We start from the raw sequence: 27,855 nt of genomic DNA on the forward strand, positions 1-27,855 counted from the left end.
GAAAGGGTTAATAGCCTTCATCTCTCTATCATAGGAAGAGCTAACTATGTTAAAATGAACACGCTACCCAGATGCCTCTATCTATTCCGGGCGATCCCGCTAGCCTTTGATCAGGGAACGTTAGTGCTGATTAATTCACTTATATCTAAATTTATATGGCAAAATGGGAAGACTCGGAGATCACTTGCATTCTTATCACTCCCGGTTGATAGAGGCGGCCTTACTATACCCAAAATAATTCTATATCACTGGGCAGCATTTCTAAAACAGCTCACTCCCATGATTAGTGGTTATAGCTTACAGAACCCAGAAGGCTTTGAAGAAATACCTTCAATATATGAGCTCCTTTTAGGTCTCCAAGCTAAGGGCTTACTCCTACGGAAGACCAAGGCAAGAAACTATAAGGATTTTAGGGGAGAAGTAATGGCTAGTGAATGGAGAATCTGGAATAAAGTGGCCAAATATATGCAGATTGGGAAGCTCAACCGATATACGCCGCTTTGGCGCTCTAATCCTTTTCATGGTCAGGACTTTGCTTCCGTTGCAAAGAAATGGGACAAGTTAGGATTTAGAACAATTGGTGAGTTTTTAGTAAACGATTTTGATACTACCTTTTTTGATTTGAAAGCTAAATTTAATTTGCCAAATGGAGATTTCTTAAAATTTGCGCAGATACTTGCTACATTAAAAGGCAAAGAATCCCTAATTTCTGTACATAAAATTGAAATTTTGGATGCAATACCTAGAATAAACACCAGGATTGGAACTTTGTATAATATTCTTTTGAGTAAGCAAAAAGATGATCTAGATAAAACCGAAAATAAATGGGCTATGAAATTAAATAACCCTAATGTAGACATTGTTAGAGTGCTTGAGATGAGCCAGAAGTTCCTTATGGCGAGTAATCTTAAAGCTCAATTGTATAAAACTGTATTTGATCTCTATTTTACTCCCGCTAAATTATTTTCGTGGGGTAAACATGAGAATGATTTATGCCCTAGATGTACCCAAGGACCGGCAAAACTTATTCATATGTTTCATAGTTGCCCTGAATTGAAGCTGGTCAAAAATATGTTATTATCTTTTTGGGAAGAAATATTTAGTCATAAAATATCAGAATCAGAAACTTTATTTTTATTAGGTCATGATTATTCTTTAAATTTAACCAAATCTGAAGAAAGATTAATCTTTATAGGTACAGCAGTATTAAGGGTAATCCTGTCCGCCCGCTGGAAAGAAGCAGATCCACCCAGTTTTCAGATGTGGCTAGCGCGCTTCCTAGCGGTCTATAGATTTGAATCCGCTATATTTGAAACAAGAGGAGTTAGGTCCAGGGCCAGCGGGGAGGCTCTCTGGTCTCCGATTGCTAATTGGAAAGCGGGCATTATTCCTAGTGGTATTGGTTGATCCAAAACGTATTTACTGCTATTTCTGTTTTAAATGCTTAATGTCGTATCCAGGTCTTACTCTGTTATAATCAATGTTTATTTTTCTGTTTGATTAACTGCCCAGCTTGTATCACCTCCTGTACGACCTATTATGCTATGTTATTCTCTGTTTTTTGTACTTCGTTTTTGTAAAATGTCTCTTGCTTTTCCTGGTTAAAAAAAAAAAGGAAGGCATCTTGTGCACCAGTAAAACGGCAAGAAGTGCCAAGTAAACTGTGGGAAAAGGGTTCCATTGATTTTTCCTGCCCATGTAATGTTTTGGGACAGAGCAATAGGTTTTAAATAGTGCTTGTTGACAACTTTTCTAAAATTAATCTTTCACAGTTTTGGGAGTAATCCCACAACAGATGAGGTCAGTAAGTTACAGGATAAGACTTTTCAAATTGAAGGATTTCCTAAAATATTGATGTCATACAATGGGGTGCAATTTGCATCTTCAAGAAAGCTGCATTTCTTAGAAAAACGTGTTTTTTTAGCTGAGATGGGGGCCTTGGTATTATTCCAGGGCCAACCGCCAAGTTGAGAGGGCTAACAGATTTTTGAAAGATGGAATACAGGCTGCCTTGGAAAATAATCAGGATTGTTACAGAGTTTCTCAAAGAAAAATTGTGGAGTTATCATACTATTCAACATTTGGTTACTGGTGTTCTTCATATTACCTGAAGAGAGGGAGGGGAGGGTAGGTCGGACCTTAATTGCACCTACCTTTTGCATATTGGTTACCAAGAGCGATGAGTTTGGTTAAGTAGTAAAAGAAGTCAAAAATAATTTGTATGAAAAAACTTGTGACAGGTAAAGAATATAAGAATATCATGATAAAAAGTGCATTGGATTAAACTCCAAATGGTAAAAAAATAAAATTTAAAAAATAGGCGATTGGGTTTGTTAAAAAACCACGTGTGGGTCCAATAGATTCATCGAAATTCACTAAGCCTGTACAAGCTGGAAGAGTTTCAGGAAGTGAAGTGTCATTACACAAGAAGGGCTGGTGGAATAAAACTTCCATTGTGGGTCTTAAACCAGGTCAGGAAAAGTTATTCAGCGACCTAAACGGGATGAATCGCATTTCAGTCCTAAATCGATGACAAAGCCTTCAGGTGGGGCTGCAGTAGTGTCGATTCACCAGGAAAACTGAAGAACAGTGACACAACTTGCTGAAAATATGCATGAGGAAACTTTAAGGCAGTCGCAAATATATGAAGCTGATGCTCTAATCCAGTCGGAAAAAAACAGAATTGACCCAGACAGAGAAGAGATTTCTACAGAGATTTCTAGTGAAAATGTTAGTGGTAGTTTGGCTATGTCACATGAGGAAACATCTTTTGCTAACTTGCAATGTACGGGTTTGACAATGATACAGAAGAATGTTTCCACAGAGGTTCCAAACAAAAGCACGGTACAAAGCCAGTCTAAAAGGAATATCAAAGTACCTGCGAAATGTAATGCTTAGGTTTTAAAAGGAAAGATTGTTATTTTGCTTTAAGGGCGACAGACGGGCACACATAATATATATTTTACTTCCAGACAGCCCACTTTCTGACTCCTGGGGGCTCTGTGGCGGTGCGGCTTCGGTACGGCAGAGCCAAACCATCAACAAATTACACCACTTCTCCCCACGGAGACTCCGACCGCGCTCACGAGTAAAGAGAACTCCAACAGCAATTATGCAATTCCAGTTTACTTACCGCGTGCCAGAAACATCTCTACGCATTTCGGTAACTTCAGAGAACTTGTTCACGAGACTAGCAGACCACTAGTTAGAGAGGGGGGGGGGGGGCAGAACTATCTCGAGGCCCCGGGCAAGGCTCGGAAAGGCCAGCATTTTATTTAAAAGCATATACATTGGAAAGCAATGTCGGGCTGCCTTTACCACCCCACCGAGCAGTAAAAACTTTAAAATACACCTAGCATATTCTTACTATGTGTTTGAACCTTAGTAAACACTAGCAGAAATATGTTTTTAAAGTAATGCTGAACAATGACTTTTTGTTTTGATCGTACCAGCCTTGTGGATACAAGTCGGAACATTATGTCACGGTTTTTGAACAAGGACTTCTTGACACGTTACTAAAGTAAAACAAAGTAAACATTGCCATGCACGAGACGAAAATAAAGCTTACACCTGCATTACAAGGAGAAATAAAAATAAACTGTGCATGCTTTGCAGAGGGAGAGGAGCGGGAGAGGAAAAAGTGGGCCCTATTCGAGAGAAGAGAACCAGCCTGGAGCAGAAATCAAGAGTGAGAGAGTGAGAGTGAGTGAGTGAGAGGGTGTGCGAGAGTGAGAGTGTGTGTGTGTGTCAGTCATGAGGAGTGTATACAGGCGCTGTGCCCAAATGACGCCTCGTCAGGGGTAGTAAGCGATATATAAATGCAATTACAATACAATGCCTGCCTGGCAACTTGTGGACATTCAGGGGATGATCCTGGTGGTTCACTCCGATAAAATGATGCCCCTCACGCAGTGATGGTAATTCTTGGTAACTTCTAGGCATTAATGGCAAAATGCCCATCTCAGGTAAAATGATGGTTCTGGAAGAATGGTAGTAATTCCTGGCATATTGTGCGTATTCATAGTATGCCGTAACATTTCACTGGCAAAAGACTGGCCCTGACAGAATGGTGGTCATTCTTGACATATTGTGAGCATACATGGCACAGTGGTGCCCACCCATATTTTGAGTTTCCAGTAGGGCGGGACTGGGAATCCAAAGCAGCCCTGGGAAGTTTGTCATAACAGCATCCCCCCGCCCTGCATTGACGGGGGGTGGTTGCAGATGTGAAGCACTGCTGTCTTTGTTACTGGGGCAGATACTGCAGCACTGCTGCAAATCCGTCCCCCACCTCTTTCAGCCTCCCGCGTAAACGCCTGATGCCCGCTACCGCCAGTCCGGCCCTGGTTTCCAGTGGTGCCCAACTTTGTCATAATGTTCATCCTGGAAAAATAGTGAGTTTCATCAAAGACACAGATCAATGGTAGAATGATAGTTCTGGCAGTTATGATTGACTTATTGGCAGATTCCATGTACCCACAAACGCTATAATGCAGACTCCCACATTAAAATGGTAATTTAGGATATATTGTGGACATGTATTGCACGGTGGTACCCACCTTAGCATAATACTCTGACTTAATGATGGCAATATCTAGCATATTTTGGGCTGCCACATTAAACTTCAAACAGGTTCCAAGAGGAAGCAGTGACCATGTGTAAGGTGTACACTAGTGCACATGCTTAGCTGACCCAGAACGTCTTCGCGTTACCCAAGGTTCAGAGTGAGGGGTGGTCCATATTTACGCCAGGGCATTGCCCCCCATTCGTGACTGCAGTCACACAATTTTCTTTTTTTTTGTAGAATTAGTGAATTTAAATGACAAGGCCCGGCAGCGACTTCTCACCACGGTCGTGACACCGGATGACGTACCATGGGCTATTCCAAGAGTGATAATTAACAGCCACCCGTTGAAATTAAGTGCGCATGTCAGTTTGTCCCTATGTGAGCGCTATCTCTGCCTGCCTGATCCAATCTGGGTACTGCTGTCATGTCGTTCACTCATACAAACATGAAAGCAGCATCAGGTTTGTTTTAATTGGCCAGTGATGTTATAACACTTCTTCCGCACTCCCCCGCCCTCTGCACCAGACACTGTTACCTGCGCCGCCTTTCACCTCGTACCAAGGATAAGGGCTTCTACAGCCGTTCCATTAAACACTATCCCTGGACCCCTCCCCCCTAAGTAAACACGAAAACAACCAGCAGAGTAAAGTGCGAAAGGATCTGATGGAGGTGCTTTTAGCAAATCACAGCTGTGCGAATGGTGAGTGTTAGCGCTGTCTTGGAATGTAGAGGAGCGGGAAAGGGAATACTGCACTTTAAACCCGGTATGATTCAATAAAGGAGTAAGTAGTGGAGGAAGGGCGGGCACTGGAAACACAGGTTTCGTGAAGCGATAATGGAAAATTCAGCCCCTGCCTTACAGGCAGCAGGGGTGAACGAGAGTTAGTCTGGAGGGGGCGTCTTCATCGTTTAGTAGTATAGTGCAAATACAATCACCCTGTGGTAGGTTTTGGGGGAACAAAATAAACCTGGTGCTGGGGGTCGCATTGACAATACCATGCAGATGTGAATGCTGGCATGGAGGCAGTGGTCGAAGTGGGAAAACAAAAGTAGGGGAACTGTGGGTGGAGAATCAGGGGCGGGAATAACCGAAGATTGAATCAGTGGGCGGAGTCAGGGGTGTGGCTAGAAATAGCAAACATACCAATTTTTAGTACGTTTAGCATTTCACTGGCCAGTTACAGCTTATAACATTATTTAATTAAAAGAATGGATATGTTTATTCGAGGTTTAATTCAGGAAAAAGCAAACACGCATAGGGAATACAGGTTTATGTAAAGCATATGAAATATAAGCAGGAACAACATGTTACCTTAATGCTTTTACTCTCATTGTTCAGAAATCCATGATTATTTTGTGTCTCAAACATTGAGGTCATGAATACAGGGCTCCTTATGTACACATGTGTTAAGCAAGGCTCAGAAGAGAAAGGGACTCTTCAGGAGAATCTAGACTCAAGGAAACCCACAAAGGCTCCTTCATATTCATGTCAGCCAGCTAGCTGCTCAATCATAATATAGCAAAAAGAACAACTGGTGGACAGAATGCAGAACAATGTCATACATTCACCCCAGTACAGAGATCTGGGCCTAAATCCATTGTTTCTTTGCTCACCATGCCATTCCAGTTTGGACCCAGCCATATGCAAATCAGTCTTGATCCTGCACCCAATGAGAACAGTCCAGCCCGAACTGCCAGGCCAGGTCCTCCCTGGACCGGAATCAAGCATCCTAGGACCGGTTTCGGGCTTTCAGCCCTCATCAACCAGGATAGCTTGAATCCAGTGGCATGGAGAGCACAGGACTATTGTCTGAGCATACCTGTCCCACTCGGGGTGACAAATGCAAAAAGAACAATTGATGGACAGAAGGCAGAGCAATGTCATACATTCACCCCAGTTCAGAGATCTGGGCTTAAATCCATCGTTTTTTGCTCACCATGCCATTCCAGTTTGGACCGAGCCATATGCAAATCAGTCTTGATCCTGCGCCCAATGTGAACAGTCCAGCCCGAACTTCCAGGCAATATGTATTCAAGTGTCCTTTCATTCGGGAAGTGAACACAAAGCAGTACCCACTGAACTATGCCCATAACATATTGCTCTTTGATATGCATGGTACATGTTCTTTGCAGCAGGCATATTACCACTCTGCACTACCTTAGATGAGTAAAACAGCTACTAGACAAAACATGCTCCCATCTCTCTCCAGCAGGTACATTGATCACCAAAGTTATCTTGGCACTTGTATTGTTGACCGAAACCTGCTGAATATACAAAGAACTTTGCAGTGTTTTTAAAACTCCTGCACTTGTACAAAACCCGTCCCCCCAAACTAAACTGGCCCCCTACCCTTCCAGTCGCCCTGGGAAACGCCTGCTCCTGCCCTTTCACTGCTCCAGTCAGTACTCCTGCTCATGCTCGATCAACACTCCTGCTTCGTCACTTCTCCTGGCCCATCACTTCTCCTGGCTCGTCACTTCTCCTGGCTCGTCACCGCTCCTGCCCTGTTCACCGCTCCTGCCCTGTTCACCGCTACTGCCCTGTTCACCGCTACTGCCCTGTTCACCGCTACTGCCCTGTTCACCGCTACTGCCCTGTTCACCGCTCCTGTCCTGTTCCCTGCTCCTGCCCCTTTCACCGCTCCTGTCCTTTCACCGCTCCTGTCCTTTCACCGCTCACACCCGGTTACTGCTTTAGCTCATGCCCAGTCACCTCTCCTGCCCAGTCACCTCTCCTGCCCAGTCACCTCTCCTGCCCAGTCACCTCTCCTGCCCAGTCACCTCTCCTGCCCAGTCACCTCTCCTGCCCAGTCACCTCTCCTGCCCAGTCACCTCTCCTGCCCAGTCACCTCTCCTGCCCAGTCATCTCTCCTGCCCCGTCACTGCTCCTGCCTCGTTCACCGCTCCTCTCCTGTTCACCGCTCCTCTCCTGTTCACCGCTCCTCTCCTGTTCACCGCTCCTCTCCTGTTCACCGCTCCTCTCCTGTTCACCGCTCCTCTCCTGTTCACCGCTCCTCTCCTGTTCACCGCTCCTCTCCTGTTCACCGCTCCTCTCCTGTTCACCGCTCCTCTCCTGTTCACCGCTCCTCTCCTGTTCACCGCTCCTCTCCTGTTCACCGCTCCTCTCCTGTTCACCGCTCCTCTCCTGTTCACCGCTCCTCTCCTGTTCACCGCTCCTCTCCTGTTCACCGCTCCTGTCCTGTTCACCGCTCCTGTCCTGTTCACCGCTCCTGTCCTGTTCACCGCTCCTGTCCTGTTCACCGCTCCTGTCCTGTTCACCGCTCCTGTCCTGTTCACCGCTCCTGTCCTGTTCACCGCTCCTGTCCTGTTCACCGCTCCTGTCCTGTTCACCGCTCCTGCCCTGTTCACCGCTCCTGCCCTGTTCACCGCTCCTGCCCTGTTCACCGCTCCTGCCCTGTTCACCGCTCCTGCCCTGTTCACCGCTCCTGCCCTGTTCACCGCTCCTGCCCTGTTCACCGCTCCTGCCCTGTTCACCGCTCCTGCCCTGTTCACCGCTCCTGCCCTGTTCACCGCTCCTGCCCTGTTCACCGCTCCTGCCCTGTTCACCGCTCCTGCCCTGTTCACCGCTCCTGCCCTGTTCACCGCTCCTGTCCTGTTCACCGCTCCTGTCCTTTCACCGCTCCTGTCCTTTCACCGCTCACGCCCGGTTACTGCTCTAGCTCATGCCCCGTCACCTCTTCTGCCCCGTCACCTCTTCTGCCCCGTCACCTCTCCTGCCCCGTCACCTCTCCTGCCCCGTCACCTCTCCTGCCCAGTCACGTCACCTGCCCGTCATGTCACCTGCCCGTCATGTCACCTGCCCGTCACTTCTTGTGCCCGGTCGCCTCTCCTGCCCTGTTGCCTCTCCTGCCCTGTCGCCTCTCCTGCCCCGTTCACTGCTCCTGCCCCGTTCACTGCTCCTGCCCCGTTCACTGCTCCTGCCCCGTTCCCTGCTCCTGCCCCGTTCCCTGCTCCTGCCCCGTTCCCTGCTCCTGCCCCGTTCACTGCTCCTGCCCCGTTCACTGCTCCTGCCCCGTTCACTGCTCCTGCCCCGTTCACTGCTCCTGCCCCGTTCACTGCTCCTGCCCCGTTCACTGCTCCTGCCCCGTTCACTGCTCCTGCCCCGTTCACTGCTCCTGCCCCGTTCACTGCTCCTGCCCCGTTCACTGCTCCTGCCCCGTTCACTGCTCCTGCCCCGTTCACTGCTCCTGCCCCGTTCACTGCTCCTGCCCCGTTCACTGCTCCTGCCCCTTCACTGCTCCTGCCCTTTCACTGCTCCTGTCCTTTCACTGCTCCTGTCCTTTCACCGCTCCTGTCCTTTCACCGCTCACGCCCCGTTAATGCTCTAGCTCATGCCCCGTCACCTCTCCTGCCCCGTCACCTCTCCTGCCCGTCACCTCTCCTGCCCGTCACCTCCCCTGCCCCGTCACCTCCCCTGCCCCGTCACCTCCCCTGCCCCGTCACCTCCCCTGCCCCGTCACCTCCCCTGCCCCGTCACCTCCCCTGCCCAGTCACCTCCCCTGCCCAGTCACCTCCCCTGCCCAGTCACCTCCCCTGCCCAGTCACCTCCCCTGCCCAGTCACCTCCCCTGCCCCGTCACCTCCCCTGCCCCGTCACCTCCCCTGCCCCGTCACCTCCCCTGCCCAGTCACCTCCCCTGCCCAGTCACCTCCCCTGCCCAGTCACCTCTCCTGCCCCGTCACCTCCCCTGCCCAGTCACCTCCCCTGCCCAGTCACCTCCCCTGCCCCGTCACCTCCCCTGCCCCGTCACCTCTCCTGCCCCGTCACCTCTCCTGCCCCGTCAATTCTCCTGCCCCGTCACCTCCCCTGCCCCGTCACCTCTCCTGCCCCGTCACCTCCCCTGCCCCGTCACCTCCCCTGCCCCGTCACCTCCCCTGCCCCGTCACCTCCCCTGCCCAGTCACCTCCCCTGCCCAGTCACCTCCCCTGCCCAGTCACCTCCCCTGCCCAGTCACCTCTCCTGCCCCGTCACCTCCCCTGCCCAGTCACCTCCCCTGCCCCGTCACCTCCCCTGCCCCGTCACCTCTCCTGCCCCGTCACCTCTCCTGCCCCGTCACCACTCCTGCCCCGTCAATTCTCCTGCCCCGTCACCTCCCCTGCCCCGTCACCTCCCCTGCCCCGTCACCTCCCCTGCCCAGTCACCTCCCCTGCCCAGTCACCTCCCCTGCCCAGCCACCTCTCCTGCCCAGCCACCTCCCCTGCCCCGTCACCTCCCCTGCCCCGTCACCTCCCCTGCCCCGTCACCTCCCCTGCCCCGTCACCTCCCCTGCCCCGTCACCTCTCCTGCCCCGTCACCACTCCTGCCCCGTCAATTCTCCTGCCCCGTCACCTCCCCTGCCCCGTCACCTCCCCTGCCCCGTCACCTCCCCTGCCCCGTCACCTCTCCTGCCCCGTCACCTCTCCTGCCCCGTCACCTCTCCTGCCCAGTCACCTCTCCTGCCCCGTCACCTCCCCTGCCCCGTCACCTCCCCTGCCCCGTCACCTCCCCTGCCCCGTCACCTCCCCTGCCCCGTCACCTCCCCTGCCCCGTCACCTCTCCTGCCCCGTCACCTCTCCTGCCCCGTCACCTCTCCTGCCCCGTCACCACTCCTGCCCTGTCAATTCTCCTGCCCCGATACCTCTCCTGCCCTAGTACCTCTCCTTTCCTGTCGCCTCTTCTGTCCGGTCACTGCTCCTGCCCAGTTCACTTCACTCCGTGTACAACATTGACAAAGGTGTCAAGTTCCCCACAGTACTCCGCTTGGGGAAAGCTCCTCTCTAATCACCAACTCCGATCTCAGGGGCACTTGATATGTTAAAGGCAGAGGGCGGGCGCATTGTCATTCTAAAGGAGCTAATCTGCCTCAATCGGAATGACAATGGCCTGCCCTCGGTCTGTGCGAGCTGGGGGAGGGGGGGGGCGGGGGCTGCTGCAGCCTCTGGAGTAGAACAGAGAAGTGCGAGCAGCCCCTGGAAGCGGAATGAAAAAAGTTATCATTTTAAAGTTGGACTATTCTTGCCGTCCCGGGATGCTTTTTTAGAAGCAAGAAGTAGGGGAACGGACTGAACAATTTTTTAGAAGTAGGGGCACGCCGTGCCCTTCCGTCCCCGCCCACTTCTATCACTGCATGGAGGTCTGTAGTCCATGCAGGCCTCTACCCCCGCGCTTGCTGCTGTTTGCAGGAAATTTTCGAGCTATTCACTCACCGGTAATACCAGTAATGAGCCAGGGGTTTGAATTAATTACAACGGGCCTTTTGTAAGTAATCCCTCACGCCACAGGCAACTCTGGTGGCAGCGCAGTCCAAAGAAGGGATTTCACCACCATGCTACACACCAGTGTGCACAGGTCCGGCTTTAACACAGCAGAAGGGAGGCGGTGGCAGTGTCTCCCCGACCCGCTGTTGACACGAAGGTAGAGTTCCTAGACTGTTTGTCTGTCCTGACTGCGAGGGCTGCGAGGAGCTAGAAAGGAAAACGAGACTTTGGCATCTTTTTATCATTTGCGACCGATTTTTAAATTGTTTTAGGATTGATTTTAATAATCCACAATTACAAATATAAATTGCCGTAATTTCCTAAACACTCTCCCCCGCATTGTCTGGGCTCGATATTGGAGCCTGCCCGCCCCAGTCCGACTCGGCAATTATTGCCGTAGAGCAGAGGGCGGACAGGTAAGAGCCAGGCATACGAACTTCCACTTCCGCTAGAGCGGAGGTCAGCGCTCTAGTCGTCACCGTCTTCAGGGCTATTTAGCCACGCCTTCCTATCAAGCGTGCAGCGGTTGCACGCAGGGGGCGCCTTCAAGCGCGCCTAAGAAGCGCCGAAGAAAAGCCCGTCTGCGCCCGTCCGCGACAGGACGGGACAAAGGGACATGGCGTTGGCCCCTGGAACTGGAACCCCTGGGACACAGGTTAGCTCTAACATATTCTACTCTAGGGAACAACTCCTTAGTATGACTCCGATCTCCACTACCACTTGCATGCGAGAACCCTGGCCTAACTTTGAGGGTCCTTTCTCCTGTGCTAATTGCCGCTTCCAGGCTGTGCACACATGCCCAATAAGGGATCTCCTCACTGACACGGGCATTACAGCCGTGACGAAACATCCTGATCAGATACCCTCCCTGCTTGGAGTAGTTAACGCACCCAATGTTAACCATGTTGTTGGAAAAGGACCTCCAGGATTTAAGTGTTTTCTATTAAACATACGTTCTTTACCCAAACACTATCAACAACTATGGGATCTCATTAATACAGACATGCCAGACATCTGTTTTCTTACAGAGACATGGCTAAAACCACACACCATCCCCACAATAATGCTAGGAATCCCAGCTGGATATAAGATTTTACACCTAGATCGTCTGAATAAAATTGGAGGAGGTGTGGCTGTTATTTATAAAGAGAACCTAAAGGTCTCAGTATTTGACCAACGTTGTAATGCTCAGATGGAAATAATGATTTTTAGATTTTCTCTCTCCCTTAAATCACAGTGGAAAGGAGCATTAGTATATCGTCCCCCTGGCTCATATTCTGATTTTTCCCTAACTCTCATGGAACTATTAGCCCCGTATCTTAGAGCCAATGAGGATTTCATTCTCCTTGGAGATTTTAATGTTCATATAGATGTACCAAACAACCCTGACACCATATCTTTGCTTGGTGATCTATCTAGTTTGGGACTTAAAACTCAGAATAACGGCCCAACACACTTGGGCGGTCACACATTGGACTTAATTTTCACCAACTGCCCCAAAATAATATGTTATCCTCCCATTATTATTAGTTGGTCAGACCACTATGTTAACTTTTAAATTACTTGGCCCCCATCCACTGCCCCAAAAAACCCTCCCTGCTATATGGAAACGAAAATGGCATAAAATAACTCCAAAAGAACTACAGAAAACATGGAAAGAACCCACTTTCTCTGAAGAGGATAACATCGAACAAGGCTTAGCCAAGTTCCATAAAGCACTCCTGGAAGCTATTGATTTACTTGCACCATTAGAATTGCATAAGCAATGTACTAAAATAAAAACAGAAACAGGGTATACAGAAGAACTAAGAGTTGAGAAACAAAAATGTAGGCGTCTGGAGAAAAAGTGGAGGAAAACTCATACTCCTATCAGCAAAACACGCTATCTGGAGGCTCAATCTAACTATTTTAAAAATATAAAAAAAGCTCGGAGGCATAAACTTGATTTACAAATAACAGAGGCAGGAAATTCTACTAGGGAACTTTTTAAAATTCTACAATCCTTTGTTAAGCCCACAGCTTGTGAAAGCCCAGATGATTTTAGTCAAAACCTATGTGATGAGGTCTCTGTATTTTTTGAAAATAAAATTGATTTATTTATGAAAAAATCACTAAGGCATCAAATAATAGGGATACTACCAACATCTTTAGCCCTGAGTCAATTAAAAGTGGAATAAGTAGACTCACTCTGACTACGATCCCAGAGATCAGTCTTACTGAAGTAAATACTCTACTTAACTTAATTAAATCAGGCTCACCCACAGACCTACTACCTGCTAAAATGATAGCTCCCTTGGGTGGCATATTAGCGCCGAGCCTTAAAACACTGATTAATCTTTCTCTTAAAGAAGGAAAGATTCCTAAAGACTGGAAAAAGGCAGTAGTGAACCCAATACGCAAAAACACCGCGTTACCATGGTCGCACCTTAATAACTTACGCCCCATATCCCTCCTACCCCACCTGAGCAAGATGACTGAGAGACACGTCAACTCTCATCTCTCTAAATTCATCGAGGCAGCGGCGGCCTGGACCCTTCTCAATCTGGGTTCAGGCCAAATCATAGCACAGAGTCAGCTCTCCTCTCCGTGACCAATACCATCCGGATGGCACAGGATAGGGGAGGCTCTATGATTCTGGTGCTATTAGATTTGTCCGCTGCTTTCGACACGGTGTCTCATGACACCCTGATCAGTCGTCTGGAGGGGATAGGAGTGGATGGAATGGCCCTATCATGGCTAAAAAGTTTTATTTCCAACCGCTACCAAAATGTTCGCCTGGGCTCCCATTATTCCACCTCTAGGGAGCTCACTAAGGGGGGTTCCACAGGGCTCATGCCTAAGCCCCACATTATTTAATGTGTATGTGGCCCCCCTGGCGAATATTGTTAGGGAACATGGGTTCACACCTATATCTTACGCTGATGACACCCAGCTATTATTCCAATTCCAAAATAGGACCCCTGCAGTTAAAAATTCTTTCGCTGCTGGAATGAGAGCGATAGCTGTATGGATGACCTCCAATTGCCTACAATGCAATGTGGGTAAGACGGAGGTCATGCTCTTTGGAAATGCCCCACTCCTTTGGTCACCTGAGTGGTGGCCCCCGGAACTAGGTACAGCTCCATGCCCAAAGGAAAGCGTAAAAAATCTGGGTGTCAAGCTTGACCAATCATTGGTGCTTAAAGATCACGCCATACAGGTCACAGGTACTTGTATGAGAGTGATTGGCCTACTTAGAAGGGTTTTCCCCTATTTAGCAGATCATCACCGGAAAACACTAGTGCAGACACTAGTAATTAGCAGATTAGATTACTGCAATGGATTACTGATATCTGCTAACGAGGAACAGATGGGGAGGCTTCAAGTAGCTCAAAATACAGCTGCTAGGCTGATTCTCAATGCCCCTGCCAGATCTTCTTCTCGTCCCTTATTAAACAAGCTACACTGGCTTCCCATTCGCCTGAGAGTACAGTTCAAGATAAAGTTGTACCATCCATAAATGCTTGTTTGGAACTGGTCCTAGTTATTGGACTGAAATCTTCAAACCTTATCAACCTGGAAGAACCCTACGATCAGAAAATCAAGCTCTGCTCCAGATCCCTAGGATCAAAAGAGAAAGACAGGGAGGTCGAGCCCTTTCATACAAGGGCCCCACTCTCTGGAATTCACTACCCATCACTCTTAGACTAAACTCCAACCACTCCGCATTTAGGAAAGGTCTGAAGACGTATCTATTCTCTACTCAGTAACCCTAGCAATACCATACAGATAGTCGGTTTTAGCCCTGCCTTCGGAAAAACAAAGCGCGGATATATCTCCTTGGAGATCGAATTCCTGCGCTATACAAGTACCGAAAATAAATAAATAAACACTGGTGGCGCCCTGTGCGACAATGTTGGATGGCATCCCTCCAATGACCACCTCTGCCATTCCAACACTAGCACCCTTTAATAGTGACCCTCAAGTCTCCATAACCACCGTCTCCGAGATCCATTTAGTTTTAAAGCACCACTCACACCAGTGTAAGGTGTCAGAGCACTTTACATCACACACACATTGCACAGAGACAATCACATGTGTGTAAATCAGTTTATAGTAAATGTTACATCAGACAGGACCACAAGGTGTAGTGTATGAGCGACATGTCACCGATACTGGTAGGCAATATAGTTTAAGAGTCCTTATTCTGGAAAAGCACAAATTCAGAATTTGAAACATATTGTTAGGAGTTCTCTTTAATAATAAGAATTATTTTCTACCCAAATGACCCCTTTTGGCAAGATTAGGATAATGAAAGACTGGATAAGAAAATATAGAACGCTAACGTATACCTTGCATTTTGCATGTAGCTCTTTGATGACAGTTAATAAATAAATAGCTCAATGTTCTATATTTGGATTTTGACTTGTAAATAACAAGTAACAAAAGCAGCTCTCTTACAGAAGAAGTAAACCACTGACCTATTTCCATTTTATGCACTTTATCTGCATGGTACACATTCTGATCTTCACTGTGTCCCAAAAGAGCCATTTTATTGAATTCCTGATTTACCTGTCTACGTTAGCCCTTATATCTGATAGTAATTATTCTGTTGTGAAAACTGCAAAATTCATGTTATGGTAAATTCTTTGGGGATTGTGTTTTTCAGCATCCCAAAAAAATGGCGTTCCCCCCAATGACCCCACCCATCAAGTGCAGCCCACCACTCAGAAACCTCACCAACCGCCACATGGAATTAAATGTATAGTTCTTTGGGGCATTGCACTCCTCAGTATTGAATATCAGACGTTACCATTCAGTCATTAACAATGTGGTATGTTACAATTAGGGCTCCCCTTTTTCCGTTTTTACAGATAAAAACAGACATAAAACATTGTGTTTTCTGTCTGTATTTATTTTTAACAGAAGAAATATGCAGATAATTTGGCTTCTTTTAGTGACTCTTCAAGCTGAGGTTAATGACTTTTAGGCCAATCGCTGCACATATTGGCAGCATGAGGAGTTACAAAGATCAATGAGATTTGCTTAAATTACAGCATACATGTATTTGTGCCAATATGCTCATTTTTAAATGTGGGTTTATTATATTATTTTTGGCTGTGTAATGTGCTAACACCTGACAGGCATCGAAGTATGAGTACACAAATATCCATTAGGTGTGTAAATATGTCATCACCTCATCTGTTCACAAAACACAAAATAAACATGGATGAATACTAATAAAATGACCATAAAAATAAATATCGATAAATACAGACGGAAATGAATGTTAAAAAAAAGTGTAACATAAAACCTTGAGCCCTCGTTACTATGTGGTTTTTACAACACACTGTACCTTTACAACGTGTTGATGTACCACGTTGCACTTAACCATGCAAAAATGCTGATTCGTACAGTGGCTGCGTTAAATAAAACATTGTGCTAAGGGCTGCATATCCCCTGCAGTCATAAATGGCCCACCTCTCCCAGTCTTAGACAGTCTTAGCCAAGGGCCAAAAGATTTACTTTTGCCATGGGGCGAGGGGGAGCACAGGTTTATTGTTTTCCTCCCCTGCCTCTTTCTTAACTGGTACGTGTGTGCCTCTAGAACACAGTGCACAAACTGTGAAACTTTTTCAAACATCGATAACATTCAGCGAAAACGGGCACTTATTTTTCATTTCACAATGTTATCCACGGTTTACGACCCATGGTGGAACTACAGCAAACTGAAGCACCCAAAACACGCAGTTTACTTTTGGGCACATAATCCAAACAGGACAGAATAAAAATACACCACAAGAAATGAAAGCAAGCATTACCTAATTTGGTGTACTTTCATTAAGAGATTATTTGGGTATTCATGACTAAAGTCTAAGAGAACTTTCATGTGACAGCCCCCCCCCCCCCAAACACCCTCGGGGCCCCATCATCCTGCCAACACTAAATGACACCCCGATTTTATATCTACGTGAAGGATGGTGCATTACACACCGTACTCGCAATAGTGACGACGCTCTGCAGAAATGTTTTTTTAATTTGCACAGATGGTCTACACCCGCAATCATTTTCAAGGACCAGGACTTATTTTTCATCATTAAACTATGAACTACAGCAAGAAAAGGTAAACGGGAACGAGGGAGTAAGAAAGACCGGAAAACAGTGACAGAGGGGAAAAAAGCATGGATTAAAAAGAAACTGGGATAATGATAGGGAGAAAAAGTGTATGGTAGTGGAAGAAACAGGCAGTAAGTGAAACCAGAACCAGGCAGAGTTGGCATTTGGCAACCTTGTCCTTCATCAGCTTCACAGTGGGTCTAAGATAAATGCTGGGCCCTTGAGCAGGTGCTGGTTTGCTTACATTACTAACTGGAGCAGAAGAGCTTTGTGCAAACATGACCGCGGCTCAATACTTCACAAAACGGGAACAATTAAATCGTTTTTAAAACGGCATCCTTCCCTTCGGGAAAAGCTGCTCGTCCTACTAATAAAATGCTCCTACCTCCCAGAAGAGCGCCAGACGTTTCCTTCCGAGTCTCCCACTACCGGTCGTTAAATGCAGGCAACCCAGTGTCATCTGTGAAGAGAAGCACGGACAACGTAAGCACACGAGTGGAGATTTTTGATGCAAACAAAAACATTTTATTGAGTAACGATCTGGATGCAATGATCGACGCCGAAAGAATGAAGGTGTGTCCGGGCAATGACTGAAGTCGAAAAACACCGGTTTCGGAGCCCGTACTTCTTCTTGGGAGGGAGGGCGAGGGGGGGGGGGGGGGGGGGGGGGGGGGGAAGTAGACCAAAATATTTGAGTGTGAAAAAGGCCGCTTTATTAGGAAACAGGTGCACATTACAATATATATAACCCTGGCAAAGCCTTCCAAATCTAGACCTCACTAAATAAATAATTACAAACCCCGCCCCCACCCCCTCCCCTAAAATTCTTTGGCCCCTCCCCCACCCAACAATACAGCATTAAAACATTACAATAACATTATAAACATAACATCATCAATAAAGCATTACATCATCAATTACATCATTACGTCAACAACCCCAATCACATAATGAAAACCAGGCCCTCGATAACCAAAACCCTGCCTGACCCTTCACCCCTGTCAAGACCCCCCAAAACCTGAACGGTCAAGCAATGACCAACTTCCCCTTTACCTGTCAATCAATGAATCAGACCAATACTCACCAAAAACTTTACAATAAATAGCACCGAAACAACAAAAGCCCCGCACTGCACCTGTTCCTAGCGACAAATACTAACCAAAAACCCCTTGTACACCTGTTAACAAGAAAACAGCCTTTGGACACAAAAGAAGAAAACTATAAAAAGAGAAAGGGAATATAAAATCTCTACAAAAGGGAAGGAGGAAAGGAAAAATCACCAAGTGTCAAGAAAAAATTAGCGGGAGGGAGGGAGGGACAAAAAACGCTAACTATACTCCTAGCCACCAGGTCACCTAAAATGGTGGCTAGGAGGAGGGAACACAGGAGTTTATAATTGGGCTGGCTAAAACCTACTAGACCAGCCCAATTCTGGAAACTTCTACATTTAGCTTAACCCCTCGCAGCCCTCCCAAAATGCCCGGGGGGGAGACCTCCCTTCGGTCAGCTCCCTCCCCCAAGCCCCCCTTGGGAGGGAGGGCGAGGGGGGGGGGGGAGAGAAAAGTAGACCAAAATATTTGAGTGTGAAAAAGGCCGCTTTATTAGGAAACAGGTGCACATTACAATATATATAACCCTGGCAAAGCCTTCCAAATCTAGACCTCACTAAATAAATAATTAACTACAAACCCCGCCCCCACCCCCTCCCCTAAAATTCTTTGGCCCCTCCCCCACCCAACAATATAGCATTAAAACATTACAATAACATTATAAACATAACATCATCAATAAAGCATTACATCATCAATTACATCATTACGTCATCAACAACCCCAATCACATAATGAAAACCAGGCCCTCGATAACCAAAACCCTGCCTGACCCTTCACCCCTGTCAAGACCCCCCAAAACCTGAACGGTCAAGCAATGACCAACTTCCCCTTTACCTGTCAATCAATGAATCAGACCAATACTCACCAAAAACTTTACAATAAATAGCACCGAAACAACAAAAGCCCCGCCACCCAGAAAGGTAGGGGTGGGGAAGGAAAACGACACACCCCCCCTTTCTGCCCCCCCCCCCCCCCAACTAGGAAAAAAGAAGCAGATACTAACAAAATTCAACGCTGCATCGTCAGGGATCGTGCCAAAACTTCACGCAACTCCAACAAATACAGGTCCATCCCTACTCTGGAAAGGTGAACACCATCATCCCTGAAAAATTCCACTGTCTCAAAGCGTATCTCTCTATGAGAAATCCTGCTGAAACCAAGGAAACGGCAACATCTAGAAACCTCAGAATTTACCTTTTTCCTGGCTCTGTCTACAGCTCTGGGATTTACCGCTCCTCTCCAAATCCTAAGCGGAACTAGTTCAGTCCAGAAAACATGGCAACCAGCCGAAAACTCTTTAATGAGATTCAAATCTTTCTTGATAGCTCGCAACAATACAACACCCTTAGTGGTACAGAGATCGTTCTCCCCCAAATGAATCACCAGAATGTCAGGACATAGCCCGCCCACCATACTGTTGTTGAGACATGGAATTAACTCTCTCCAGAGCATACCACCTTTCCCCTTCCAAACAATGTTAAATATGTGAGCATTAAAACCCAAAAGCTCTCCGAAGTAACTCTGCGCCGCCTGGACTCGGGCCCATTTCACGAAGGAATGCCCAACTATCCAGACTGTCACCACTGGAGAACGGGGCCCAGCTACTGATCCTGTAAAAGAAAACATAGTTAAAGCTTATGGAAAGGAGGATGACGCATGCGCCTCCTCCGCCTGACCTCTCACGTAACGCTGAAAGCAGTTCGAAGACCAACGCCCCAACCTCATGATATCCCTTTGCGTCCATCCTCTATTAAAAGCTTCAGTTGCAGCACCAATCCGGAAAGAATGTGTACCATATAAATTCCCATCCAGACCCAAGTGTTGTAACGCCTTGCGCAAAACCATGCGAAATTGGTATGCTGTAACAGGAGTGTTATTAATATGCTGGAAAACAAGAGAATCATCACCACCCCCTGATAAAGAACGCCAGCGCCGGGCCAACAGCAAAGGGCAAGTAATCTTAGGAGAGCGCGCCTCCAACCACACTCCTTTCCCCAACTTCTTCTGATCAGTTTTGGAACTAGCTAACCAAACATGCACCCCCTCATCAGAACAAAACACATCACGCCAAAAAATTCCACACTTACATTTTGAGCCCAACAACTCCGAAACCCTAAAAGCTCCAAAAAACATAAATGCCATTAACATGGAGAACAAGCAAGACTCAAAGTCATCTGTACAAACCGAAGGCAAAATAGCTATCAACCGAGCCAGCGTCTGCCAAGATAATGGGGCCCTTAATCTATTAGAATGACCTTGTTCTCTAGCCCAGCCCTCAAGCATTCTCCTGCCAATCTCACCCGCCAAAGGGGAATAACCCCAAACCAACTTACCCATGAAAGCTATCCCTGCCAATTTTCCTGCAATAGTTACTCTAGTCAGACCTTTATCCATGAGATCTAAAATGAATTTCACCACATCCTCAGAACGACGCCAAACTTCCTCACGCCTGCAAGCGCCGGACTCCAGAAACTCCCTCCAAGCCAGAGAATAAGAGGAACGCGTAGACACAGATAAAGAACCTACCACCAGTTGTAAGACCCGACGTTGCCTACGTGCCACAGATGAATCGGCATCGGGGTTGGTGATCTGTCTGCCTCCCTGGCCAGTCCACGGAATCTCCCCCACTGTGAACGAGACAAAGCATCCGCAATGTCATTGTCCACACCAGGAATGTGCAAAGCACGAAAGTGAATGTCGTGTTTCAAACAGCCCAGCACGAAGACTCTCATGAGCTTCAAGACCTGTTCATCCCTGGCGGACTGTCGATTAACAATCTCCACCACAGCCATGTTGTCCACACGAAAAAGCACCTTCTTGTGTGCCAAGACCTCCCCCCACAGAGTCAAAGCCACCAGTAAAGGGAAAAGCTCCAAAAAGGTTATGCTGCGACCACCATTCAACCACTCATCCGGCCATCGTTCTGCACACCATCTCCCATTCCAATACAAACCAAATCCTTCACTGCCTGCTGCATCAGAAAACATTTGCACATCCCACTGGAAGTCAACATCCCGAACCAAAGGTACACCATTAAAAGAAGACAGAAAAAATTTCCACATTCTCAAATCTTCCTTGACACCAGCAGACAAGCGAACACGGTGGTGAGGCAAATGCTGACCTGCAAGGGCCCTGCCTAATCTGCGACAAAAAGTCCTCCCTGTTCTCACCACCCTACACGCAAAATTGAGGTGACCTAGCAACACCTGAATATCTCTCACCATCACTTTCCGTTTTGACAACATGGTTTCCAGCAACTCCAGCATCTTCACTTTTTTATCCTCTGGCAAGCGAGCCCGCATTGCCACAGAATCAATTTCAATTCCCAAAAAGGACAAAACAGTGGCAGGACCCACAGTTTTCTCGGGAGCTAAAGGAACTCCCAGATCCTCCATAAGCCCTTGGAAAGTGTCCAGAGCAGACTGGCACTCCGTGGAGCCCGGGGACCCGACAAAGAAAAAGTCATCTAGGTAGTGCGTTACCAGTGAGTGACCAGACTGATGAGTAAAGTACCATTGTAAAAAAGTGCTGAAACACTCAAAAAGAGCACATGAAATGGAGCAACCCATCGGCAATGCCTTGTCCACATACCATTTTCCTGAAAATTGTATGCCCAATAGACTCCAGTCATCTAGATGGACAGGCAGCAGCCGGAAAGCAGACTTAATATCACACTTAGCCATCTCAGCAGCTGCGCCCGGGGTCACAACAAGTGACATGGCCACGTCAACTGAGGAATAAGAGACCGAAGTAGAATCTGGATCAATAAAATCGTTTACAGACGACCCTTCCGGCCATGACAAGTGCTGAATAAGCCTGAATTGTCCCGGATCTTCTTTAGGGACCACTCCAATAGGTGATATTATCAAATTATGGATCGGCCAATCATGAAAAGGGCCAGCCATCCTTCCTTCATGCACTTCTTTATTCAATTTTTCTTGCACCACTGCGCCATGCTCCGACGCTGATTTCAAATTAGCAGACCATCTCCTTTGTCTGGAACCCATGTAACCCAAATGAAATCCAAATTCAAAACCTCCCAACAATTTCTGTTTCACAGCTTCATCATCATAATCCTGAAGTGCAAGGCGCAACTTTTCCAACTTAACCGGCGTATGAGCCCTTGGGCCTAACACCCTGATGACCTCTAGATCCCCCTACCCCCTGAAAACTGCTGGGACGTCCCCGAACCACCTGCACCTGACTGTTTCCCCTGTTGATCTCCTGCCGGCTTGTTATGCCAGTATCTAGCCAAGGGGTGCCGCTTACCACAACCGGAGCATTCATGTCTGAACTTACAATACTCTCTACTACAGGACCCTTTGTTAAATTCCCAGCATGTGCCAACTCCAGACTGTGTGTTTGAGCTACTCCCCACCCCTCCCCGGGTGGGCTTGCCCTGAAAGGGCCGGTAAATTAAGGGAAGACCACTGGCTGTAAAAATCGTCTTACCCCCCGATGCAGATCCCATAGTATGCTGCCATAAATCAGTGTCCAGCTCCCCCCACTTAGCCTCCGGATCCCAAGCCATCCTGGCCCTGAACTCCTCATCATATTGGGACCAACCCCCCCCCTCCCCCCAGTAAGCTGCGCCTTAGGTATAACATCCATGTATTTAAAAAGAGACACGCTGCGCTCTGGAAATTTTTCACAATAAACACTCGCATAAATAAGGAATGCAGCCGTCCAATTCTGAATGGTTAACGGAACTCTAGGTCGTTTTGCAAGCTCAGACTCTTCTTCTTTGGACCCTTCTTTGGACCCTTCTTTGGACCGGACTTCCCGGTGTAGCAGCTTAAGAAGTTCAACATGGAGACTGCGATGTGAGCAGACGCGTCTCATGTGAGCTCCGTCGCCCCGCTGCTCTATTAAGCTTGTTTAAGCGACGTTCCGGGGGGTACCTGCTCCTGGGGATCCCCTGACCGCTGCCGCCCTGCTAGCGATCCCCTCCAGTGGCGGACTGCAGCCGTTGAGGTCCACGCCATCGGCGATCAGAGCCCGGGGACCTCCGAGATCGGCCTCTGGCCGCCATCTTGCCGCGGGGTTTGCAGGCGGGACGCCTGTCCCGATCCCAGCGGAGTGGGCTGGAGTGACGATCTGCGGGAGACACCGGAGGCCCCCAAACCCCTCCAGCGGCTGCGTCCTTACAGCGGACCCCACCGGCTGCCTGCACGGCTGCTCTGAGGCTGCGGGCGCCGGACTGCCTTCAGCGAGGGACGCAGCGACTGCCTGGACGCCACCGCTACGGGAGGCCCCGGCTTTGGCGGGAACACCAGGCCTGACCCGGAGAGATCGCCGGAGGACCCCCTCCTGCGAGCGCCGACCGCGACCTTCACACCCGTCGAGGGATCTCCCGGTGAGCTGTAGCGCCGCCCCCCCCTCCCCCTGTCTTTCCCTGGAGGGGCCCGGCGGTGGGGACCTGACCGCGGATCTGCCCGCCATCTTCGCCCCCAGGGGAGCTCTTGGCTGCAACGCGTCTGGGGAATGTGACTTGGCTTCCCTGTGCACGCGATCCCTGCCTGCGCACCTTGCTACCCTGGACACATCGGCGGCGGGCTGGGGGGCTGATGGGAGATCGAGTGTGGGTGAGGCCCGGACCTTGAAGGGCCCCAGCGCTGCAAGCCTTTGCTCCTGGCCGTTTCTCCCACACAGCCCTGCCGGAACATTGCCTCAGCCACCTTCTGCCTAGCAGCCTGACGCCCCCGCCTATCGTAGGGTTGGTGGCGCATTGGGGGACCCTCTTGACCACACTCTCCGGCTCTCTGCCTGTGGGCCCTGGACACAGCTCGTCGCGGGACATCCGCCGGCGACGGCCCTCCGCCGCCCCCCCTGCCAGCGTGCCTCCCCGGCTGGGCCACCTCGCCTGCACAAGCGACCCCCCAGCGTCCTGGACCCCTGCTGCTCAGGCGAGCCTAACCTGCCACCAACGAGCCGGGCCTGCCCTGCCTCGGGCTTGTGGAAGTCGTCCCTCGCCGCCTCCTGATCCCCGGCCTTGAACCCCTGATCGTAGGACCTGGGCTGCTTGACCACCGGGGCGCTGGTGCGACCTCCCTTGAACTCTTCTACGTCACGACCCGGAGGATCCACGCAACAGCCTGCCCTACATCTCACTATCCCTGGTCACTCCGAGTGGATCATGACTCGGGGCAGAGGGACCAAGCCGGACCCCCCTCCAGCGACGACCAGGGGTACATCTGTGGCTTCCATGTGGGGTAAGGCGGGCTCGTCGCCATCTTCTGGGGGTCCCCCGTCATCGGGGGAGAAGCCTCCGCCGCCGGCCGACTCCCCTCCGGTGACCCAGGCCTTCATGTCCTCCTTCATGGCAGATCTTAAGTCCGAAATTGGGTCCCTCAGGACGGAGGTCCACACATGCGTCAAGGAACTGCGCAAGGAGGTCACCGACCTCGGCGACCGGGTTGATGGCCTAGAGAAGACGGTCGACTCCCGCACCGACGACCTCGAGCAGATCTGGCAGAGAGTGGCGACCCTCGAAGAGCAACACATCCAGCTCCAGATCAAGCAGGAGGATTTGGAAAACAGGGGGCGCCGCAACAACCTCCGCATACGGGGTGTGCCACTCGGAGAAGAAGGGACTAATACCATGGCCTATGTGGCGCTACTCCTGCAAGAGGTGCGGGGGGAAGAGGACGCTCCCCCACCGCGTCTTGACCGCGCACACCGAGTCTTTGGAGCGGGGGGCAAAGCCGGCCTCCTTCCGGACATTGTCGCCAGACTTCATTACTTCACGGAGAAGGAGGCCATACTCAAGGCGGCCAGGGACGCCCCGGACCTGCGGTACGAAGGCCACAGGATCCAGATCTTCCAGGACCTGGCCCCCACCACGCTCCACAGGAGGAAGGTCTTCCGCCCGATCACGGAGAAGCTCCGGGCCCTCAACATTTCCTATCAATGGGGCCATCCCTTTGCTCTCATCTTCAAGTGGGAGGGCAAACGAAGAGCCCTCCGGTCCTACCAGGAAGCGGCGCAATTGCTTGAAATGCCGGAGTCCCCGGATCACAGCCCAGCCCGCTCTCACCACCTAGAGAAGGCTCCTCCGCGCCCCGACTGGTCCACTGTGCGTAAACGTCGCCGGTCCCCCCCTGTGGACGCCCTCTCTGCTTCGCAGACCAAGCAGGACATTATTGCTCACATCCGCTCCCTCGAGGGCGACCGCGGGGAGCAAGACTCACAGCTTCCCGCTTCTGGCGCTGAGGGCGGGGACTGTCCTACGACACCAGAAGGCCACTGATCGTGACCACTGAGACCCGAGCTGCCTTACGCCTACACTCGCCCCTTGGGCACACGGACTTATCTTTTCGCGCCACGGCGGCCTGTTCCGACTGCTCTTGGAGGGGGACCTCCCCTTCTCTCTAGCGGGCCGCCCCTGTGGCTTCCCCCCCCTGTGGGGGTCGGGAACATCTGACACTGGACAACACCTCTCCTGGGTCCTGCACCACTCCACTGAGCTTCGACGCCCTCTCGGCGACAGGTCTGCGCATGCGGACCCATGACTCACCCCCGGACTACCTAGCGGCAGCGGGGTGGACGAGCTGCGAGACGACTGGATTTCATTTCATCTACCCAGATCTCTGCTCCCTCCCTTTGTCCCATAGGAAGTGACATTCCTGAGTTCATCCGAACCCTCGGGTAGAGGATGTCTGGTACCTGGGACAATGAACACTGGCCCTGTTGGCCTGTTTCGGTTATACCTCTTCTTTGCGCCCTTTATATTCCTTCTCTCTCCTCTCTTCCTACTTTTCTCTTGCTCTGCCTTCTCTTACTGTTCTCTCCCCGCGCCTGCGGAGGGGTGGCATGGTGGGTCCTACGGGGGTTGACACGCTGGAGGCGAGGCGAGGCTGCCGCCGCCCCGGCTGCGGGGGGATTTGCTACACTGGGTCTTGCGCTGCTCCACTCCCCCTTGGCACTATGACAGCGAACATCCCTACACCCTTGAAGGTCCTCTCACTCAATGTCAAAGGGCTCAACTCCCCTAACAAGCGGAATCAGATATGGCGCTACCTCCTACACCACTCCCCTGACATTATCCTCCTCCAGGAGACGCACCTTCTCAAGGGAGACACCAAACGCATGGCACACCCTAGATACCCCACACAGTTCTGGGCATCCTCCGACACCAAGACGGCGGGGGTGGCAATCCTCTGCAGGGCTGGCATTAGGCGGGGGCCCACGAAACCCTTCAAGAGTGCTGACGGGCGTTTCCTCCGAGCCACGGTGCAGGTGGGTAGTGTACAGCTTACCCTCGGATGTGTATATGCGCCCAACCAGTCGCAGGATAAATACCTCCAGACACTCCTGCGGGAACAGTTCCCATCGGGTGACCCCAACGTGATCCTGGGTGGAGACTTCAATCTTGTCTGGGACCCTGAGCTGGATCGTGCGGGGGCCTCCTTCAATGGCACGGGAGCGATGTCCGCTACCCTTCGAACGCAGCTTATAGACCTGGGACTCGTGGATGTGTGGCGCTACCACAACCCGGGGACCCGGGACTACTCCTTTTATTCGCACTCCCATCGGACATACTCCCGTATCGACTATCTCTTCACATCCCTTGAATTGGCCCGAGACTCCCTAGCTGCCGCTATATCCGACATTTCCCTGTCAGACCACGCCCACGTGGAACTTTTGCTGCAGGACCCCCTGGCCCACGCCACTCGTGAACGCCGATGGGTGCTCCCGCCGAGAGTCCTTCGGGACCCGGAGGACGTCGCTAGCATCCGTGACGCCATAGACTCGTATTTCGCTGATAATGACACCCCTGACTTGCCCTTTCATACGATCTGGGATGCCTTCAAGGCCACCATTCAGGGTCATATCACCTCCCTGGCAGTGGCGCGGAGGAAGGAGGCGTTCAAGATGGAAACCGACCTGGCTAGCGAGATCAAACAAGCGGAGGCCCGGGACCGGGACTCCCCTTCACGGGCGTCAAAGAGAACTCTCGCCAACCTCAGGGGACAACTCCGCGCTCTGCGCACCAACAAGGCGGAACACTCCCTACTGGCGCTCAAACAACGCTACTATGAGGGCGGGGACAAAATTGGCCGCCTGCTGGCCGGCAGGCTGCGGGCACGTGCCGCTAGGGCCCACATCGCCAACGTCAAGCGGCTAGACGGCACCTGCGCCACCACTGAGAAAGCCAAGCAGGCCGCATTTGTCGCTTACTACACTTCTCTATATGCTGAGGAGCCTACCTCCGCGGAGGCGCGGGAGGCCGTTCTTGCGGATTTCGAGGGGTCTCCACTGTCTCCGGCGTGTGCAGCTACACTAGAGGGCCCCCTGCAGGAGGAGGAAATAACGGAAGCTGTTAAAGACCTTCCCACTGGGAAAACCCCGGGACCGGATGGCCTGCCGTTGGCCTTCTATCGCCTGTTCCTAACCCAGCTCCGTCCGCACCTGCTGCGGCTATACGGTTCCTTCTCGGACACCACCGGCCCGTCCCCTGACATGGGCCTGGCGGAAATCGCCCTGATCCCCAAGCCTGGGAAGGACCCCACCTTATGTGCCTCCTATCGCCCCATCGCCCTCCTGAACACTGATCTTAAGATCTACACTAAGATCCTGGCCAAACGGCTGGACCCGTACATGCCGGGTTTGGTAAACCCGGATCAGGTGGGTTTTATACGGGATCGTCAGGGGGCCGACAATGTTCGCAGGCTGGCACATTTGGTGGGGAAGGTGCAGCATTGGGATATCCCGGCCTGCCTCCTCTCACTAGACGCGGAAAAGGCCTTCGACCGGGTGGATTGGTCCTTCCTGCGGGCGGTCCTCCGGAAACTAGGCCTAGGCCCTACCATGATCTCTAGGTG

At 50.3% G+C, this 27,855-nt stretch overlaps 1 protein-coding gene across 1 annotated transcript in view; it reads right to left on the bottom strand.

The window, feature by feature from the left end:
• TMEM171 (transmembrane protein 171) overlaps positions 1–27,855 on the bottom strand; it is a 210,672-nt gene that overhangs the window by 162,775 nt on the left and 20,042 nt on the right. Inside the window, exon 2 of the mRNA XM_078675271.1 lies at positions 17,305–17,379. The gene's annotated coding sequence lies outside the window, so the exon portion shown is untranslated. The remainder of the gene's footprint in view (positions 1–17,304; positions 17,380–27,855) is intronic.

This window comes from Lissotriton helveticus, chromosome 2_1 (genome assembly GCF_964261635.1).
Source record: "Lissotriton helveticus chromosome 2_1, aLisHel1.1, whole genome shotgun sequence".
Lineage (NCBI taxonomy): Eukaryota > Metazoa > Chordata > Amphibia > Caudata > Salamandridae > Lissotriton > Lissotriton helveticus.